Genomic DNA, 21,297 nt, shown 5'->3' on the forward strand with positions numbered 1-21,297 from the left:
TTGAAGTATAACAGCTCCATACTAGGTATGTACATGTTATTAGAGTTAACTATGAAGTTATTAGAGTATTTTAATATTACAGTTTCTGACAGAATGCTAGAACATGCAGATCATTTTAAACTGACTTTTCAAATTGGAGATATTTTTAAGCATCACACTTTTTCTTTTGGTACTGATGAAGATGGGTTTAAAATAGTAATTGCTGTTGGATAAGAAAAGTAGAAAAAGGTGGGGGGATGAGAAAAGGGTCATACTGAGAGCAGCATCAGCCCCTCCAGCTATGGGAAGCCCTGATGATAGACAAATTCCATGTTTTTTTTTCTGTAGAAAATTGGGACATATCAAGCAGGACTGTGTATACTACAGGAAATGGAAAAATAGGCAGCTAGAGAAATGAGTATTTGCAAGAAACTCAGAAACAAAAGAATTAAAAAAAAACAAAAGTTGCAGGTTGATAACATAAAGGGTCAAAGTGAACTGAGTGTTAACCAAAAATGCATAACAATAGAAGTTAGCAAGGGAAACAGGGCAATGCCCCTGACAGACAAGCAAAGAGATATATGAAATATCATAGAAAAAGAATTTCAGACCTTATGGGCAGAGACAAAAACAAACTGTGGGAAGTTAAAAGATGTCCTTCTATTCCTGTGTTGCAGTATTCTTGGTGTGGGATTTCCTCCTTCAGGCAAGCCGTACGTGGGCTCCTATATAAAAGCTTCAGCTTGGCTGTTGCAGCTGTGTGGGATGTCACATGTAGGGCCATAAACCAGGGACCCTATGTGTGATGTCTGCACGCACAATTCTCAGAACTTTTCAGCCACAGACTACTTCGCATTGTACAATTGTTCTCCAGACATTGGATCGACTATAGATAAGTAACCCATTGGGTTTTTTGCATTTCTAATATTTTACTGATCTTTTGCATTGCTTAGGCTTGGTTGTTGTAGCTTTCAGCTGATGTCAAGTAAAAAGAGAAAGTGCTAATGCGGGCATCAGATTCCCCATAAGGATGCCCATGACAAATGCATTTTCTGCTTAGGCCAGGAATATGACCATAACGCCTGCCCTATTTGTAAATCTTTTGTGCCTAAGACCTTATGTAGCCATCTGGCAGCTCTAAACCTTTACTTAGAAAACCAGCATCTCAAACGGCTGGCTCTCAGGATGGATCCTGCGTCAAACGCTGCCCAAGAACCTCTGCGTAAGAAGGCCAAGATGCCAAGGCCTTCATTGCCTACCGCTTCACACCTGGACACCCTGCCAACTACCGATATAGGAGTTGAGGAGCATTAGGTGGACCCATCACCCCCATCGACCTCCCTCATGGAGGTCGCTGAACAGCTGACATCCGGCACATCCACAGAGCTTTCTCAGACACCGACACCTGTCAATATCGAGAGGGAAATAGATTTGGGGGTTCCTTTGACCGGGATCCAGGCCTCAGATACAGCTGCTGCCAAACCCAGCTATAGACTAACTCCAACCAAAAAGAAGCAGAAAACTAAATATATTTCACCTGCTTCTGAAGTCCCTCCAGACTGGGAGGCCTTCACCTCCTCTCTTATGCAGGCCTTTATGGTCCTTAGGCCTTCTGCCTCACCCACAACTACATTGCCTCAGCTAAGCCCTAGGCCTACCTCTGCTTCTTCTATTCCTATGGCTCCGCTCCCTGAGGAAGAAGAAGAACATGAATTTACCTACTCTTCCTCAGATGAATGCATCTCGTATGCATCCCAGATTGCATCTCCCAAGGAATATTACTCTTCTGATGAGGATTCTGTGAAAGGGGATTCTCCACCTGAAGACAATACATTTGGTGAAATCATCACCAAAATGAAAGACTACTTTAAATGGGATACTTCCCAGATGACAGAAACCCAAAAAAGATACTTTGAACTGCTAAAAGTGGAGTCCCCTCCCCTTAAGCTGTTCCCCCTGCTCTTCCTGCATACTTGAATGCATTTTCTGCAGCCTATAGAACTCCTGACTCACAGCCCCTGCACCTAAGCACCCAGACCACTTTTACAAGGTGCCAGAGGAAAAAAATTCCTCATAAAGCCACCTTTAGCAGACCCAGCAGTGAATGCCACTGCCCTTGATAAACAGTCTAGGTTTTTACCTTCTGCCTCCCTATTACCCACAGATAAAGATAACAAATCCATAGACAGGATAGACAAGAACATACACACTTCCTCCACTTTGGCCTTCAGAGCCATTAATTATCAAACACACATGACTAAGTATACCCTGGACTTAGTATCCCAAGCCACCTCTATGTTGGCTTCTATTCCTGACAGTCCCATTAAAATGGATATCTCCTCCAAATTATCCTTAGCACTACAAGTGGCTAGATACTCTATACGATGCAGCTATGATGCTGCAGAAGCTTCTGCTTGCTCTGCAGCATCAGCATCTGTCCTTAGGAGATATTCTTGGCTTAGACTACAAAATCTGCCAGTGGACTTCAAGTCCAAAATCTTGGACGCTCCCCTGGATCACATCTTCTTCTTTGGAAAGCAATCTGCAGACCTATTTAAGAATCTGCAAGAAAAAAGCAAAGAGTTACAGGATATTAAACATCTCCTGGTATCCCCTATACCCAAATTTTATAGGAACTACTCAGCTAAGACTACCTTTGTTAGGCGTAACCCACATTCTACTGCCTCCTCCTCCTCCTCCAGACCCAGAAAAGGAACTTGAACACATTCCTCATCCAAACCCACTGGCCCACCTCCTCAACCTAGACAGCCCTTTCAGAACAGGGGAGGTCCCAATAATGTGTGACTGCCTTGCTCATCTGCCCCTCTCAGCTTGCCTTACCTGCTGTTTCCCCTTCTGGCAGAAAATCACCATAAACCAATGGGTATTAACCATTATTCAAAAAGGATACTTCCTATCCTGGATTGTCCGTGCAGATGTCACACATAGGGTCCCTGGTTTATGGCCCTACGTGTGACGTCCCATGCAGCTGCAACAGTCAAGCTGAAGCTTTTGTATAGGAGCCAACGTATGGGTTGCCTGAAGGCAGGAAATCCCACATCAAGAATATTGCAACATGGAAGAGAAGGACATCTATGGTTATGGTAAGATTTTACACAACTATTCTTTCTGATTACATTGGGAGGTGCAAAGGATTACATTACCTTTGCAAATCAACAGTATGTCATGACTAGATTACCTCAAGGTTTTCAGAACAGCCCTGTTATTTTTCATTAGATAGTAGAGACATTCTTACAGGATGTGAGTAAAGATGACAAGGTTATCACAGCTGAGAGAAGTTCTAAGACAGTTTGAAGAGGCAGGTTTCAAAGCAAACAAAGACAAAATACACTTCTTGTCAAAAAATGTAAAAATTCTAGAAACCATTATCCGACTGGCAAATAAAAAAAAAGTTGACTTTACAATGAAGTCACACAGAGGAAAAGGCATTTAAAATGTTAAAGCAGAAGTTGGCACAGGCAATGGAGCTGATAGCTCCCACCCATAAATTACCTTTTGTTTTGCAAGCAGCAGCAGGAAAAGACACACTTTCAGTGGTGTTATTACAATCTTGGCCATAACAGGCATCTCAGGGAATGGACACTAAGTTAAGACAGGTTACTTTTGTAGCAGAAAAATTACTCCTGTAGAAAATAAATATCATCCTTGCATTAAACAGGTTTTGGTCATTTACTAGGGAATAAGACAGACAGAGTTTTTGACAATGTTCTCCGGGGTTATAGTTCAAACTCCACATTTAACAATCAAAACTTTGCTAAATGACAGTGAGATAAACAAAATCACTGAAGGGGTTAGTCACACATTCCTACAGTGAATGTGGATGGTGCATGTTTCTGGATAGATGGGAAGTACTACACTGAGTTTGCAATAGTGACATTGCAAAAGGGAGAGAAACCAATTATGGTTAAGTTACCAAGATAGATATCAGCACAAAGGGCTGAGCTACAGGCTATACAATATGTTTTTGCAGTATTTATATCCAGTACATATTTACAGTGCCAGTGCTTATGTAGTAACTTCTCTGATACTACATATGGCAACATGGGCTAGAAGAGGGTTCACTGGTACTGCAGGACTGATTCAAAAGTACAAGTTGCAGGAACAGTTCAGTATTTTAAAGTTAAAAGCAAAGCATCAACCATGGATAAAAGACCTGCAGGACCTATGCCAGGAAACAACCAAAGAGCAACGTAAAGGAATTGATTGGACCATTAATCCTATGAGTACAGAATGTAAACTAAAAGATTTGCAAAACTTAGTAACAGAAATAGAGTGGTGGTAAACCAGACAAGGTAGATATCCCAACCTTAAAAGTAAGGACATTTTCAAAAGGAAGTATACGCATACAGCAGACAGGATCAAAACCAGTAGGGGTTAGTGAATGCAATATCACAGTAGCTAGGGGATGTTTAAATAAATACCTGTAAAAAGGTTAGAAGTCAGGCAGCGGTAAGAAAGCTTTTAGATCAACAAAGACTGGGAAAAGCAATGGAAATAATGAATACAGTATTCAATTGGACAGATTTAAGGGAATGTGCCTCAGAAAATATCAGGACAGATGTAGCACAATTTTTATGGTTACAGAATTTTGGAGGCTACAAATGATAAGGACATACACAAGTTTGTGGCTAATCTTAATCCAAGACTACAGGAGGGCCCAATAGGTACATTGTGTGAAGGAAAATACTACATTTGCAGTACAAAAGCACATAAATGGCTTCCTGTAGAATTGGAAGGAACATGTTATGTAGGGTATGTAATAGCAAGAGCAAAATCCTTAAAAGGTAAGACACCCTTGATCACTATAAGTAAAAAACTAAGAGCTAGCTATGTTAGAAAACTAGGAGGAAACTCCCAGATATGCTCAGAACTAGTTCAAAATGATGTGAAGATTACTGATCTCACAGCATCCATGGGACCTGATGGTGTCCCCTGGATACGTACCAGTGGCTGGGACTGTGGTCTCACTTCCCACAACACAGCCTCGACCCGACCCGACTGGGAAATTACCGCCCATTAGCTGACAAAAGGTTGATAGTAGTCTGTCATTACACACCCATGTAGCTAAAGTAGTTAGGAAGACCTTTACATTGCCCCACCTATCATGAAGGGATTCTCATCTATCAAAAGAGGTTATAGTCTCCTCTTTACTCATCACTCATCAGACCAATGATTGAGTACAATGCCCCATTCGAATGTATCTGACCATGAACCTATGAACCTATGAACCTATGAGCATCAATGACATTAACTAAAGAATTACCTGAAAGTAAAATAAGACATGTCAGGAGAAAGAGAGAATTAGGAAATAATATTGGTGCATTAGATCAACCATAGATCTACAATCATGGCATACATGCAGCAAAAGCAAAAGGATCTTTGTGCTCTGATAAACGAGGAGTACTGTACTTATATTCCAGACAAGACAGAATCCATAAAGCAACATTTAAGTAGAATACAACTAATATCTGAAAAGGCTAGAAAGACATGGAACAGTGACTAGAATAATTAATTAAATGGATTATTTTTAGAATGGTAAAAAACATTATCACAGTTTAATTGCTACAGTAGCCATTATTTTGTTAATCATAATAATGTGCATATGTGCTAAATGTTGTATTAAAATGACTTTCAGCCAGGTATCTATTGTAACCAATGTAGATGGCAAAGAAAGTAATATAACCAATGGAGACATGATTTTATATATATATATATATATATATATATATATATATATATATATATATATATATATATATATAATTTGGTAGAACTGTTTTTCCTTCACAGTAACAGAGGTCTGGTAATCAAAATAATAGTGTGTTATTTTTAGAAACAGCATGTGCATTGGCTTAACAGCATGTGCTTACGCTGAACAAAAAGTATTATACTTCTGAATGTTTTTGTAACAAATGGCATTGACAACAGAGGCTTGTTGAACTATCCTAAACAGCTGAATATACACAGATATTCAAGCTAAAAAGACATGACTAACACATCAGTCAAAAAGTTACAACTATCCTATCAATGAAAGAACATTTTGGCAAGTTGTGAACTGGTTTTCTCTGGATGAGCATAGATAACACAACAGAAGACGTTACAGACTATCCTATCAATGAAAAAACATTTCTGAAAGAACATTTTGGCCTGTTGATAACTGCTTTTCTCTGGATTGAGATAAGGATACAGACAAAGAAGGCTTCAATACAGGAAAATAATGTTTTTTTATCAAAGGACAAACTTTTAAAACTATAAAAGTGACTGTAAAGACGTTTTTGGTGGACATTTTTGTAATCTGAGTCAGCTGAGGAAGTGCAATGTATCTGATTGTTATATCTGTGTTATAAAGAAAATGTTTTCAATCTCGCAGTAGTACTTGGTCGGCTTGTTTTCAATAACTGTCAAAAATTACAAATATACAGTTGTACAGTTTGTGTGACATGCTGTTAATTTCAATTTAAAGGACCCCTGCCACCTCCACTTGTCAAACCTGCATTTTAACACCTGCTTTTTGAACTTTGAGGGGTGATATTTCTTTATGCCAATCACTTGAATGATGACTTTGCTTTACCAGATGCTTTGTTAAATAATTGTCATCTCCCCAAATCAGATGACACTGTCCAGTCTCTATAACAACTGTATTTGTTTGCCCAAACACCCATTAATTCCATGCTTACACTCATTGTTGTACTCAGTCCATTTGTATAAACTCTGTATTTATCCCTATTCATATCCAACCCGTCTCTCTTAATAAATCTGTAAAACTTTCATCGCACACCCTTGCCTGCTTTTCCATTTTCACAACACAAATTAAAGCATCCACATAAGAATTTAGTAGTTTCAAAATTTCACTCCCTATTTCTCACATCCCAGCACCCCTCTGAGCCTTTAAAGTATGATGTTCATGAAATGCAAAGAGCTAAAAACACACCCCTCCTACACCCCAATCAAGAATCTTACCATTTCTTCTAAATAACCATTTACACACAGTATCATCACCTAATGATTATGGGCCTCCTCAACAAAACCCAAAATGTTCACCTCAAGCCCATATTCCAACAATATTGCTAACAAAATACTATGATTTAAATTATAAAATGCTTTAGTATATCAAACTTGACAATAAACAATTTCTACCATTCTTAATACCACTAGAATTTCTCTTATCAGCTACAACAACATTTGTACACTCTTTTCTTTTGAAATTCTATAACCATCTTCCTCCCCTGTTTTACAGATTGTCTCACTCCCTTTAGCTGTACCACCTTGATATTATAATCAATATTAGCCAATGACCATGGTCTCCAGTTACTAACTTACTTCCATTTCCTTTTCTATATACATTTATGGGACCCAGGCTTCTTTCTGAAACACTAGTGACTTATTTGTGTGATCACTAGTGTGCTGCCTTCAGGCTTTTTCCCACAAGGATGAATTGTCAGTATACCAGGAGTTTTCCCTTTCCTCATTGATGGCATGACCTCAGAGTTGGTATATATAAGTTGCTGCAGTTTTTATTGCTTGTATTCAGGAGATTTTACTCATTTATAATTCCACTTATGTAAGACAATCAGAAATGTGTTGAATGCTTGTCAGAGAGGCAGATGTGATCACACCATCATACATAACATTTCTAGTCTCTAGTTTAACCCAGCATTCTTTAATGTTCATTCTTTACTAGCATAGAGAAGCAATGAGTTAACTCATTCAACTCAGGTGCACTTTTTTCTTCAACTGGAGATAAAGCCATCTTTATTTCATTCATTATAATATCTGCTTATATCTTCACCATATCTCCATTTTTTTACCTTCTTCATACTCCATACAACTCTATCATATAATCTCTTCACATGTTATATAAAACTTTTAGAAAGAAACCCACTCTTTTCTTTAATGGTCCCTTGTTCCTCACACATAACCCCTTAACTACCTTGTATTCTTTGCATGTATACTTCCTCTTTTCTTCCTCTCTCAGAAAAGATTAGCCTCTTCCTTTTTTCTACAAACTGTATATTTTTGCTTTCTTATACATTCTCTCATTTTATACAAATTTCTTTATGCAACAACTAGGACCTGTTATATGCTTCTATCTTATTTGTATCTATATTCTCATGCAATTGTACAGCTTCCCCACATATTTTGAAAGTTGTGTTGTGCTGCTTTTGCTTCTCATCTTCAAATATTCCTTCTTAACTTTCTCTTTATATGCCTGCCACCACTCCCCAGTACTTATCCTAGCAAATCCTAATGCTGAAATGAATTTTCCAATGCCTACTTATGTATATACATATTTTTTCCTGTTCTAAAAACTTGTCTACATTTAAGAAGTCCCTTACTCACTTTATTCCCTATTACTGTCTCACTTTGTGCCCTATCATCAAACAATCCAGTTTCTACTATCCATACCAGTCTTTCGTTAACATTGTTGTAACAAAAAACTAAGAAATCTGTATACCAATATCTGACCTCCTGTACTTACAGCCTTGTTGCTCAACAGCCAAAATTCCAGTTCTTAAAATATCTTTCAAGAATTTGCTTTCTCATTTGTTTTTCCTATGTCCCCTTTTTAAATACCAGTTAGTGTCCTGCACAAATAATACAATTGTTCATCATAAAATAGCTTTCACAGTTTTCAAGCATCTTGGTCTATTGTAAAAACATACACATTACAGACCTCCACATGTTTATTTCTCCAGTAGCAATCCACAACCAGTATTCTCCACAAAATTACTATTGCAGTGTTCAGATCTCAGTTCTTATTTGTTATTAAGTATTACTACCACCCTAGAAGACTCTTCAGATCTCAAGGATCATGCTATTCTGCCACCCAAAAGAATTATAAATTTGTATCTCTCAAGTTCACATCTATAACAAATATCTTGCAAAACACAAATGTGTGCCTTCTCTCTTGATCCAGGTCTATATCAGTTTAGCGAAAACTTACTTTGTCGAATGCCTGTTCATCGACCCCTTTTCATCAAACTCCTTTTCATTGAACCGTTAATCTGGAAAAACCATTTCCAAGTAAAAAAAGCTACTTGGCCACCAGGGTAATCGTAAGAACAATTATACCATTCTAAACAAAATAATGTGGGGAGTTGCACTCCCTACACCCCCCAATTATATATTCCAACTCTGAAATTGCACTATATTAGGGAAAAGGGCAAATGTGTAACAATGGCCACTTACTTTCTTTCTCTGGGAAAATATTTTGCTGATTTAACAGTTTGATGGAAAGGGGTCGATGAATAGGCATTTGACAAAGTACGTTTTTGCTAAACTTTACTATTTCACACAATTCAGTCAATGCCTGTCTTATGAATCTTTTGTTAATTGTGCCAGAACTGCAAAGTCACTCTTCTCTGCATTATGAATACCTGTACCCTGTGTGGATCCCAAAGTACTTTAGCTTTCAGTTCTTAAAACTTATGAGTGACAGCAAAAAGAGCCGACTCAGTTTCAAAACCAGCATCAAATAAGCATTTAGTTTCTAACTGCATTTGTGAGTCCATATGGTAAACAAAGAGGGGAAAGGAGAGTGTAGAGAGTATATGCAAGTGCAAATACACACACAAACACACACGCGCGTGCGCAAGCACACGCACGCAATTCTATATATAATAAAGAAATCAATCAGGGGAAAGCAGAGTGCATGCACACACCCACACACACACACACACACACACACACACACACACACACACTATATATATATATATATATATATATATATATATATATATATAGATATATATATATATATATATATATACACATATATATTTATATGGGTCCACTTCTTAATTTCAAAATTACAAAATCCCAAAGTTCTATATATCAAACCGAGAACCTCGAGATCTTGTAATCTCGAAACTGAGAAAAAAAAACATGTAAAACTATGTTTTTGCAGGGGGTCAAGCCCCCCTGCACCCCCCACATGAGGGGTTGCTTCCCCCACACCCCCTGCACCTTAAATATACTAACCCCAAAATTGCTCTGCAGCGAAGAGAATGGTAATAGGGATCACTAGACAGTGAGGAACTTGAACACTGTAGCACAATCTCACAGTTAGTATATTCTAGTTGCAGGGGGTGTGAGGCCCCCAATGTGTGGGGTGCAAGGGGGCTTGGCCACTTGCAAAAACATACTTTTTTACATGTTTTTTTTTTTCTATTTACTTTTTAATTTTGAAATTTCATAATGTCAAGATTCTGGTTTTGATTTTATGAATGTCGACATTATGGCATTTTGAAATTAAAAAGTGGACCCATTTATACACACACACACACACACACACACACAAACATGTATATATATATATATATATATATATATATATATATATATATATATATATATGTATGTGTGTGGGTCTGTGTATGAGTAAAATATGTGTATGTGGATTTATATATAGGGGCACTTAATTAGTCAACTCTTTTATAAGTTGACATCTGTTTTGTCAACACACATTTGCTGACAAAACAGATGGGCAATGGGTGCAAGATCAGCAATGCGCAGGGTTTAGGAGTATAATCTTTCCCTGGTATTATGTGATCCTGAATCAAGATATATAATTAACAGTATATGGGGGTGCAGGTGGCTTGACCCCTGCAAAAACCCTCTTTCTTGTTACAGATTCTCCAAGATTTGGCCTCAAAGCATGAGGAAAGATGTGTCAGTGTTTTATTTTCTATTTCTTTGTGTCAACATTATCAACATAAAAATTTAGATATTCAGATTATTTAAAATATGCACATATATATGGAAGTCTTTAAAGTGATCAAGACAGCCAAATGTCAACAAAGCAGGAATATGCCACTTCCCTCATGATTATGCAATTTTGAAGTTCACACACACACACACACACACACACACAGACAGACAGACAGACAGACAGATAGATAGATAGATAGATAGATAGATAGATAGATAGATAGATAGATAGATAAAGAGAAAGATAAAATTAGAAGGAGGGTGCAGTGTGGAGGGAAAAGCAATGATCTTGACTTTTTTTTTTGCATTTGTTTGTATGTTCTGAAGGTATTTCCCAGAGCAAGGGTAGTAACATGTCAACAATTGAATTACTGAACTTTTGTTGTCGACATTAGCAATGAAGACATTTGGGTATTTTTATTATTTTTGGCATACCCAAATAAAAAGGTTTACTAAAATTAAGAGAAACAGCCAAATGTCGATATTACTAATGTTGACGGCAAAATGTCAACAAAAAAACATCAACATGTCACTACGCAAGTGCTGAGGAATTGCCTCAAAGCATAAAAAGAAAAACACATGTATACTACTGATGGTATATTCTGACTTCAAGATCACACAATACCAAGGAAAGGGCAAATTCCTCAACCTGGTAATGTAGCAGAATTGCACACCTGTCAATTATTTGTTTTATTGACCAAATTCAGTTAACTAAACAGATGTCATCTTTAATGAAAGTCAGCTAAACTACTGACTCCCATAAATAGATAGACATAGAGATTTGTGTTTATAATGTGTATATATATACATATATATATATATATATATATATATATATTTATTTTAATTTTGAAATTTATAATGTCAAGATTCTGGTTTTGATATATATATATATATATATATATGGCATTTTGAAATTAAAAAGTGGACCCATTTATACACACACACACACACACACACACACACACACACACACACACAAACAACCACATGTGTGTACCTATATAGCACTTATAACATCAGAATTATAACTAGACAAACATATATTGAGTTTACTTGAAATTCTAAATAATGGAGCGTAACTGAATGAAAATGTGTGAAAGAAAAGAAAGAGCAGTTTCAAAAAAATGCAGGTTTAAAATATAAATACAGTTTTCTCATTAGCCATGGCAAATAGATAGTGGGGCAAATTCATCTATAAGCAGCAGAACACTTTGTACCTTTGCTTTTTATAATACAGTAAGTAGAAATGCTCACTGGCAAGTAAGCTATTATATTGTGCAATGGTGTTTATCATCTTTTCAAAGGTACTGCAAGTTTACTCACTGAACTGTGCATGAGCACATCTGTTCTAGATGAATCTAGAACTGATTTGACTGAGGGCTTAGAGAATCAGTTTGTGGTGGAAAATTGCCTCCTTGCAAGAGCATGAATGGCTTGTTTTTATCAATAATCCCCGAATGGCTGATTAAATGTATTATTCTATGGGAGAGGAAAACCAACATTAATTATCTTTGTTGTCAAAGACAATATACACAGTTAAAATGAATAGCATCAATGGAGTAGTTATCCAGGATGCTAAATATTGTTTTTCTGATGTTTGTCTTACTGTCTTACTGTCAGAGGAACAACAATGGAAGATATGATTTCATTTCTTTCTTACTTTTTGTTTTCAAAAGGTGACATGCATGCTGTTTTAATGTGTGGGAGTAATTTCAGCAGCACAGCTTAGTGGGAAATTATTGGTTGAAGTGTGATTTCCTCCTCTTAATAAGTAGCATTACTTACGTGCTTATTGTGTGAGGCACAAGTTATAGCCATACCTGCTTGCATGCAGCATGCCTACCATGCCTGGCTTGTCTCTTTTCATGTGGCTCTCCTGTCTTCATTTTGTTTTGCTGTTAAAGAAATAACCACTACAGAAATATACACATGCTGCATGATGAACTTTATGTTGACTGATTAAAGACACATGAACACTGCAAAAATAAGAAAAATATTTATTATTATTATAACATTATTTTTTTAAGTCAGCAGTCTAACACTCATTTGTTGACACTCATCTTTAATTTAGTTATTAATAAAGCATATAAAATAACAAAAAGATAGGCCCAGTCACATTGCAGAAAAGAAACTTCCTGTAATTGAGCAGTGGCATATACTTTTTTGTCTTAGTTGGCATTTTCTTTCTTATTACTTTTAAGTACTTTTTACAGCACTCATTGCAGGACTGTGCTGGCCTGTACAGACTGTTTTTTGATAATCACATGAAAATACATGATAGAGAAAACAGCGTGCACCATATTTTGATACTTATATCTCTAATTGCTGCTCATTCCTTCATTCTCACTGATTCCTCTCGTTCTGTAAGGTCACCTACAACCCATATCTCTTAACTGCCCAAATTGTTGCAGACTGTGCAGATTTCCACCCCATCTTTTTGGTCTGTTCCTCTTAAAATTTGTGTTTTTTGGAAAATCCGTCACTAAATAATGATACACATTTGAGTTTCAGAATTCATATGCTTCAGAAAAATGCATGCTAAGGCAAGTCCTGTATTAGCAACTTTCTAAGTTTATAAAAGTAATATTTAAACTCTATCCCTACTTTTGGGCCTTTGCCCCCCCCCCTCCCGTGGTGTAGCTGGAGTTTGTGCTGCCCGGGGCTGTCTTTAAGTTTGCCGCCTCTCCGCCTTCACAAAATCATGTCAAATGCCCCCCCCCCCACACACACACACACACAGTCAGTCCAGTGTCCCATTACTTGGCAATTTCTCCCCATTTACCGTAAACACTATAATGTGCATACTGCTTTATGCTTTACTTTTACAATGCTTATTTCTATTTCATTTAAAACTTTTATTTTAAATTTTATAGTGCAATACTGATAGACATCTGCTAAACAACGCAATACAGTCTCACAATGAAAACAGACTTAGCATTAAAACTTCTCTGCAGATAAAGTTTACTTTTGGGCTGTTTTCAAATCATAGGCCCCTTGGCACACATATTTAGGGCCATGCAAACATACATGTCTTTGATTCACCTTCTTGATTGTATTAAATTATATTCCTTGTATAATACAGCAACATTTGTTAGAGCATCTTGTAAATTTATTGTTATGAAAATTTTTTTCATTAAGCAATGAAAATGTATGAACCAATGACAAAACTGCCCAATTCAGAATATTTCCATCATAACAATCTACTCAAACGTCTGTCATTGCAATCCACCAATATCAGTAAACATACACAATCTCTGCAGAAGTAAAAGTCATCTAAATAATTCCACATTAAAGAGATCTGTAACTAATGAAGAGGTTGCTGCTAGCAAACAACTTTATATTTCATTGTTTCAGCTACAAATAAGGTGCCTGTTGCCCTTGAAGAATAAATTGCCTATATCACATTAAAAAAATAGTAATAATGCAATAGGGAATGGATGGCAAACTGATGGTTTATGGTTACTAGGTATCTCCTTTAAAGGAGGACATTCTCAGGAATGCAGTGTTCACCTCTTTAAAGTAAAACACAGTACAGTAGCAGCAATCCATTTGAATAATGTGGCAGTAGAACCCACAGCCTTCTGCATCAAATGTAAGTATACTACTTGTTGTGCTACAAACAACACATTTCAACTTGGCATACGCAGCACTAAGCTTCTCTTCCCCTGAAGCTCTCAGCTCCTTGTAAAATCCACTTGGCACTCAACTATATCTCAACTTTACAGCATACGAAATCTGATAAAAGCCAAAATATATTGGGGGGAACAAAGGCCCAAAACCAAGGACATATTTTAAACATTGCTTGTATAATCCTAGAAAGTTGCGAGAATAAAATGTTTTGTGGTAACTTGTGTTTCCTGAAAGACAGGAAGACCGAAACTTAAATGGCTATCATTATTTAGTGAATTCAGTTCTCACTGATTTACCAGAAACCCAAATCAAAAGTATGAGCCAAACATTCTGTAAAAATCTGGACAGTTAAGAGCTATGGACTTAACTTCTTGAATCACAAGTGGCAGTATGGGTAGAGAATTCAGGTCTTGTTCCTTGTACCTAAGGTACAAGGTTTGAGACTGAGTAACACTAACCACCAGGTATCCATAACTGGGACATCACACACACACACACACACACACACACACACACACACACACACACACACACACACGCGCACGCAAAAATGTGACAGCCCTTAAAAGCAGTTATGTGACAATCCCAAAATGCCACTTGGGGTGGACTGCCCATCTCGCGCCCCATCCTCCCACCCCACACAGCTACTCCACTGCCCACCCATTATTTCATGTTTGCCCAGATTTCTTTCTGTAAGAGGTTGAAATTTATGTTCAAATGACACTTCTCAATTGTCTCTATTTTGGAGGAACTTTCTTAACTTCAGGTGTAATTTAGGATGTCTCTAGTTTTGAAGTACATCCTTATTTTCAGGCTTGATTTACCCATTCACACAATTTTCCGAATCCTCCTCATCACATGTGATGTTTAAAGCTGTCTAGTACACAGAACGCCGCATAAGATGACTAAAAAGGGGTGGTGCAGTGGTTAGTGTTATCACTTCACAGCAATAAGTTCTCTAGTCTGATTCTTGACTGGGGTGCCTTCTGTACAGAGTCTGCATGTCCTCACTGCATCCCCATGGGTTTCCTTCAGGTGCCCCAGTTTCCTCAAACATTCCAAAGACGTGTCTGGAGCATTTCTTCCTGGGCCTCCTCTGAAAATAGGCTCAGTCTCAGTTAGACTTTCCCACTAAACAAATATTAAATAAATAAATAAATAAACATGCTAGTGGCAACATTCATTTAAAGAAAGAAGACATACATGTAAAACTCCTTTTTTCTGAAGGCATTTTAAGTGACCTTACATTTTAGAATTTTGTGATACAGTTCTTTGAAGTCTACAGATTGTTTTTGTCACTCTCTGCTTTTTAAACATGTATTTCAGGCTGGTATCACAAATTCCTCCTGGAATCAGCAAGATTTATACTGTATTTGGTGTTTAAAGTTTATGCTAATTAGATGTCCAGATTATTTTAACTAGATGCTCCTATTTTTCAAGGGTCTTTCTTCCAATATCCAATTTCCGCAAGTTGAGAGATGTGATTCCAACTACATTACAGTGGCAGTTATTTTTAAAAGCATTGAAAGAAGTACAAACAGAGTACTATGTGTGCTGGATTCGCACCTTCCCAGGTCTGCTGATAGCATCCTGCCATGCCATTGAAAACCACAGATGCCATTATTCTGGCAGTTATTTTTAAATACATTTAAAGGATCTGCTAACAGAATATCTCACATACTGGATGCATTCGCACCCCAGTCTACTGATAGCATCATGCCGTAGCATTGAGAAAAATAGAAGGCACCAATTCTTGCTGCAGTTTTATTAAAAGTCCCTAAATAACTTAATTTTAATATATTAAGTTGTCCTTACAGTAGGTCCCTCAAGTGAATACCCTCCTTTCTGCTACTGTCATTACTTACGGCTGACAGCTGTAGCTTTAGGCTGCAGGTGTACTCATTTTTCAGAAAACAACCTAAGTAGCCATTTAAGCTGCCACAGTCCCACTACAGTCCACCACAAGCAATGTAGCCTCAAACTGCTGCTCATTTTGATACCCAGCTGGAGTATGCATTTACAGAAATTAAAAACTAAAGGAAGCTAAAAGTAAAACAAAATAAAGAAACCCAGAGCTACAGGACGAAGATCACTTAGCAGCTTGTAACACTGGGAAAACAAGTATCATCAACCTGGCTAATTCGGGTGGCATCATAAGTATGTCAGCTGTTTCAGACTGGTTTCTGATAAAAGACACTAACCAAAGGGTAGTGAATCCTGTGACCGAAAGCTAAAGCTGTAACTGCAGAACTAAATGCTCTGTAGATACTGATTGTCCCATACTTTATAGCACTTAGTTTGCCCTTAGCAACCCCTGCCGGCAATGGTTTTAAATCATATTTATCTTTTCTCTCATTTTAAAATTTTGTTTAATAAAATATCATCTGCTTTCCATATCAGTGAACCTACTGTGAATAAGTCAAATAGTATACTGAATAAAATAATTTTTCACAAAAAGACAAATTCCTGATGTAGTCGGCTTGTGTAACAGCCTCTACAAAGCATTTAATAACCAAGCAGTTAATCATACTTGAAGTACTGAGGACCTGTCGTGTCACTATAAAAATGGAAATGAATGGCAGTAACCATGGTGGAGTCTTCTACATGTTCTCAAAGAAGAGTGTCAGTATCTATATATAAAACAAAATTCAGTCCAGAAATAAGCTGCAAGTGGGATGTTGATATATTTAAATAGGGGGAGTGTGGGTAGGTCAATATACTGTAGTGTGTGTATTGCTTGACATGTTGGATACCTGACTCTTTGCCCTGAGAAAAGTTTCTCTGATGTGTAGGTTCAATCAAAAGACTGTTCACTGTATTGGGATCAATGGATAGGTGTTCCAGTACTTGTGTTTTCATGTAAGTGATATAGACCCGCAGGTATATATATTTATAATGCAGTATGCAAAATGTAGCCAGGAAGCACTAAATAATATAAAAAAATGATGAGATGGCTAGGAACAGTATAAATAAGAATCCTTGACTTATTTAAATAAAATGATTCAGTGCTGGTAACATTGGAATTGTTTTGCACATGAAACAGTAGTTAAGACAAAAATATAAAAATACTTTTTTTCTATTTTACCTTCTATGAAATCATGCAACAGGAGCAAGGCACACAGATTTGTAGAAAATATCATAAGATCAAAGACATTCATAGTTCTATGTATCGGTCTCTTACATGTTATGCTGGGCATGTTGTATATTTCAGCAAGTGTGGCTAGTATCTGATTTATATTGGTGAAAGTACACATATGACTGAATGCAATTATCCAAAACTTTTCCAAGGTCCTACTGGATAAGGACACAACTCCCTGATGCCGAACATTCTGATCACTGTTTTGCAGAACAAATCATTGTTGGTGTGATTTCTAAGTGAATGCCTGCTGTGATTACTTTGTTTTTCATATTTTTCCTTTCGTCACACTTGCAGTATGTGAGCATGGAGTTAATATCTATAACTTTGGAGGTGGAGGATTCAGCTCCCCCTGTAAAAGTGCCCATTTGAAGTTTATCAGCAGATTTAGCAGTTAATTTCAGAAGACTGTGTCTCCTTTATGTTGAACTTTTGGGGTCCATTGATGAAGCTATCAAACTTAGAATTTTATAAATATAGTAAGTCCTTGTCTGTTCTTCTCTATTTTATATCCTTGAACTGTGTGTTTAATGAAATGCATGTTCTGTGTTACCTACCATGCATATCTTACATGCTTTGTGCAACTGCAGTGTATGTACCCCAATATGATATATATTTAACATGTTGTATAGTATTCTGCACACTGCAATTGCTCTGGATCTTAGATGTATTACTGTGTGGAACTTTTCTACCCAGGCCTCCACTGACAATGGACTAGGTCCACTGGATAACATGATATACAAAAATAAAAACACATTCATAAATAAATATATATCTTCAAACTGTGAGCAATGTGTGTTAGTTTGCTGGCCAAAGGGAGACAGTTGTAAAAACAGTATGCTCTGTATGAAGGAAGTTAGTAAGAATTCTGATCTTTGTTCAACTGTGACTGAAGCCCATCCTCTTTTATGAATACATTTATAATTGGATTAGTCAGAAAAATAATAATATCACCACACTGAAATAAATAGCTTGAACAGAATTACATGATGTGGCCCAATGGGAATTAGTTATGCATAACAGACATGGAAGTCAGAAGGATGGTACTGAATAGTGAAGCTGTGCATTCAAAAATAGCAGACACCACGCAATTGAGTAGACCACACTACAATAGGTCATATGACTCGAGGAACTTGCCATGCAGGGGGCATGTTTTATACGATGTATATCATACATAAATCAAAGCTCCTCATATGTGCAACATACACACAACTGAGGTACCATACAAGGGATACTCAGCAAAATGCCAACTATGTTATTTTATAAAAGGGAGGAAAATAGGTTGATAGTGATAGTCAAAGAGCAAGCAGAGGAATAAACATAAGGACACTGGGAAGGGAAAAGAGGCATGTGGTGGGAGGAGAGTTTTTTTGTTTTTTTGTTTGTTTTTTGTGGGATAGGTGCTTATTTTGAAACTAAGGATAGATAGGTGGGCAGCAGTGGTATGATGTGGGTAGGAAGGTGGTTATACTGATGGCTGCAGGCTCAGATATCAAGCATATAGCATAGACAAAGATCAACAGGAGACGTGTTGATACAAAACAGAAACCTGCCATTGTGAAGATCTGCAGACAGAGAGAGACTGGATAACTGATGCTTATAGGTTCATAGGTTCATAGGACGATACTAGGCTACTGGCCTGGAGGCCCTTATAAGCCTAGCCAAGAATTTCACCCATGTTCCCTCAAAGTCAGCAACTGTTTTCCCTGTCCATCAGGGACACAGGTGGGATCCCAGGGGTATATTTTCTGTTTCCCATCCAGTCATCCAGGTTCCTCTTAAAGACGGCTAGTGAAGTACTCTGCTTGACATGGAGAGGGAGTCTATTCCACAGATGGGGAAGTTGTTGAGACACAACTCTATCCCGCCAACAAGTTCTATTAATGTCACAGACCAGGTTGAAGCCTTGCATGCGGGTTGAGTGAATAGAGTTTGATTTACAGATACAAAGCAACTCCATCAAGGCTGAGTCTGTGATGACCCTATATGCCAGACACAGGTCACCTCTGAGCAGTCTGTATGAGACTGAGTAGAGGGACAGGGCTTTTAGCCTATCTGCATAGGATAGGTGTTTGAGACCCTGGATTTTCCTAGTCAGGAACCTCTGAGGTCTTGGTAGGACTGGACATCAAACAGGAAGGTGAGTGACACAAAAATAAAGGAAACACCATGAAGGAAGATAAGGTGGCATGAGATTCACCTGCCAATCCAGTGGAACCTTCCTATAAGTCATTCATCTATGTGGCTAATATCAATATTGGGCTCTGCCACTGGTGAGCCAAAGGTTGGAGCCAGACAATTATGTAACACTGCCAGTCATATGAGGATGCATCCCAGAATGCCAGTCCAGGTTTCAAGGTGCTGGTCCACCTCTGTCCTGAGCAATCATTGCATTTCTCACCAACTGAACCAATTGGAACCCTCTGTGATACTCCCTGATGAGAAGTCTATACCCTCCTACAGAGAGGTAGCACATGAGGCTACCAGTGAACACTCTGGATCACCTCCCACATATTGACCTTCAACACCCTGCAAAGAGGTTAGTCTGGGGTCGGATGGTGTCTCAGCAGTTGGTGAGGAGGCAGATACATGGCATGGTGGCTGCTGTCACATCATATCCTGCTCCATAGCCAGCATTACAGAAAAAAAATGAACATAACTGAAGAGAAACAATTAACAGTGCAGAAATAATAAAATGAAAAAGGCAGCCGAGAGAGAGAGAAAGAGAGGACAAAAACAGCAATGTTCTGTTTGATGGGGGTATAGTTTATTATGATAGGTCCTGGAATTAGGAAAAAAACATCAGCAGAGCAATGGTAATGTAAATGCCTAGGAACCCCTGTGATAACATAAAGGATAACACCAGGAGATATGATTGGCTGCATCCCTGTCACTGCTGTATAAATGAAATGTAAAGCCCAATGGAAAACAAGTACATATGGAGATGAGATACATAGTGCAGCAAATGCAGAGATGTATGACATGGGCTGAACCAGTACAATAATTAACATGCCTAACAACAACAACATGGCTAGGCAATGTTCAAGTAATTACTGCTGGCCTGACTGGAAATAAGCCTCAGTACAATGGTACTCAGCTTCATTAATATTACCATGTTCATGTTATTCCAGAAATAACTGGAAGAGAAGGACAGTTGCATGCATACAAATGCATTATGAAATGGCAAACCCACGAGGACAATGTACCTATGCAGTACAATTACATGCCTGTGAAGTAATGAGCAATAAAAATGTTTAACTGCTACAATGGAGAAAAACTAGTTGCATTGGTACACCCAAGTTCAGTACAGCTGACATGCAGATGGCAATTTCAGGAATAACGGGCACAAGTAAGAGCAGTTGTACAGGCACAAATGCATTGAATGTCATATACCTGCCATACTCCAGTCATACAGGCAGTGAAGAAATATGTAATGGTTATGCTGTTAAACAGAAATCCAAAATTGGGCAATTCTGTAGCAAGCAGACAGAGCACAGCTATACAGGTCAGGCATTGATACAAGACATTTATACTGACACCTCGATGATCTGGCCTTCCTTCCTATGGCAAGCAAATTGGTTTTCTCCTATCTTCTTCTCCACCACAAAAAAAAGACACATTAATGAGGAAAGTTGAACCACAGACATCCAAAAGAGCCTATGTCTATGCATTAGGGCCTCATTTAAGATGACACAGCAAATATTAATCCATGCTACAATAGTGAAGTTGTCTCTTCCTAACCTTTTCTTCCCACTGGTGTAGAAGATCAGTATGAAATCAGTGTACTTGTGCCTGCACTGCTTACCAGAGCAGAT

This window comes from Protopterus annectens, chromosome 5.part0 (assembly GCF_019279795.1).
Source record: "Protopterus annectens isolate FY-2018-M chromosome 5.part0, PAN1.0, whole genome shotgun sequence".
NCBI classification, from domain to species: Eukaryota; Metazoa; Chordata; order Ceratodontiformes; family Protopteridae; genus Protopterus; species Protopterus annectens.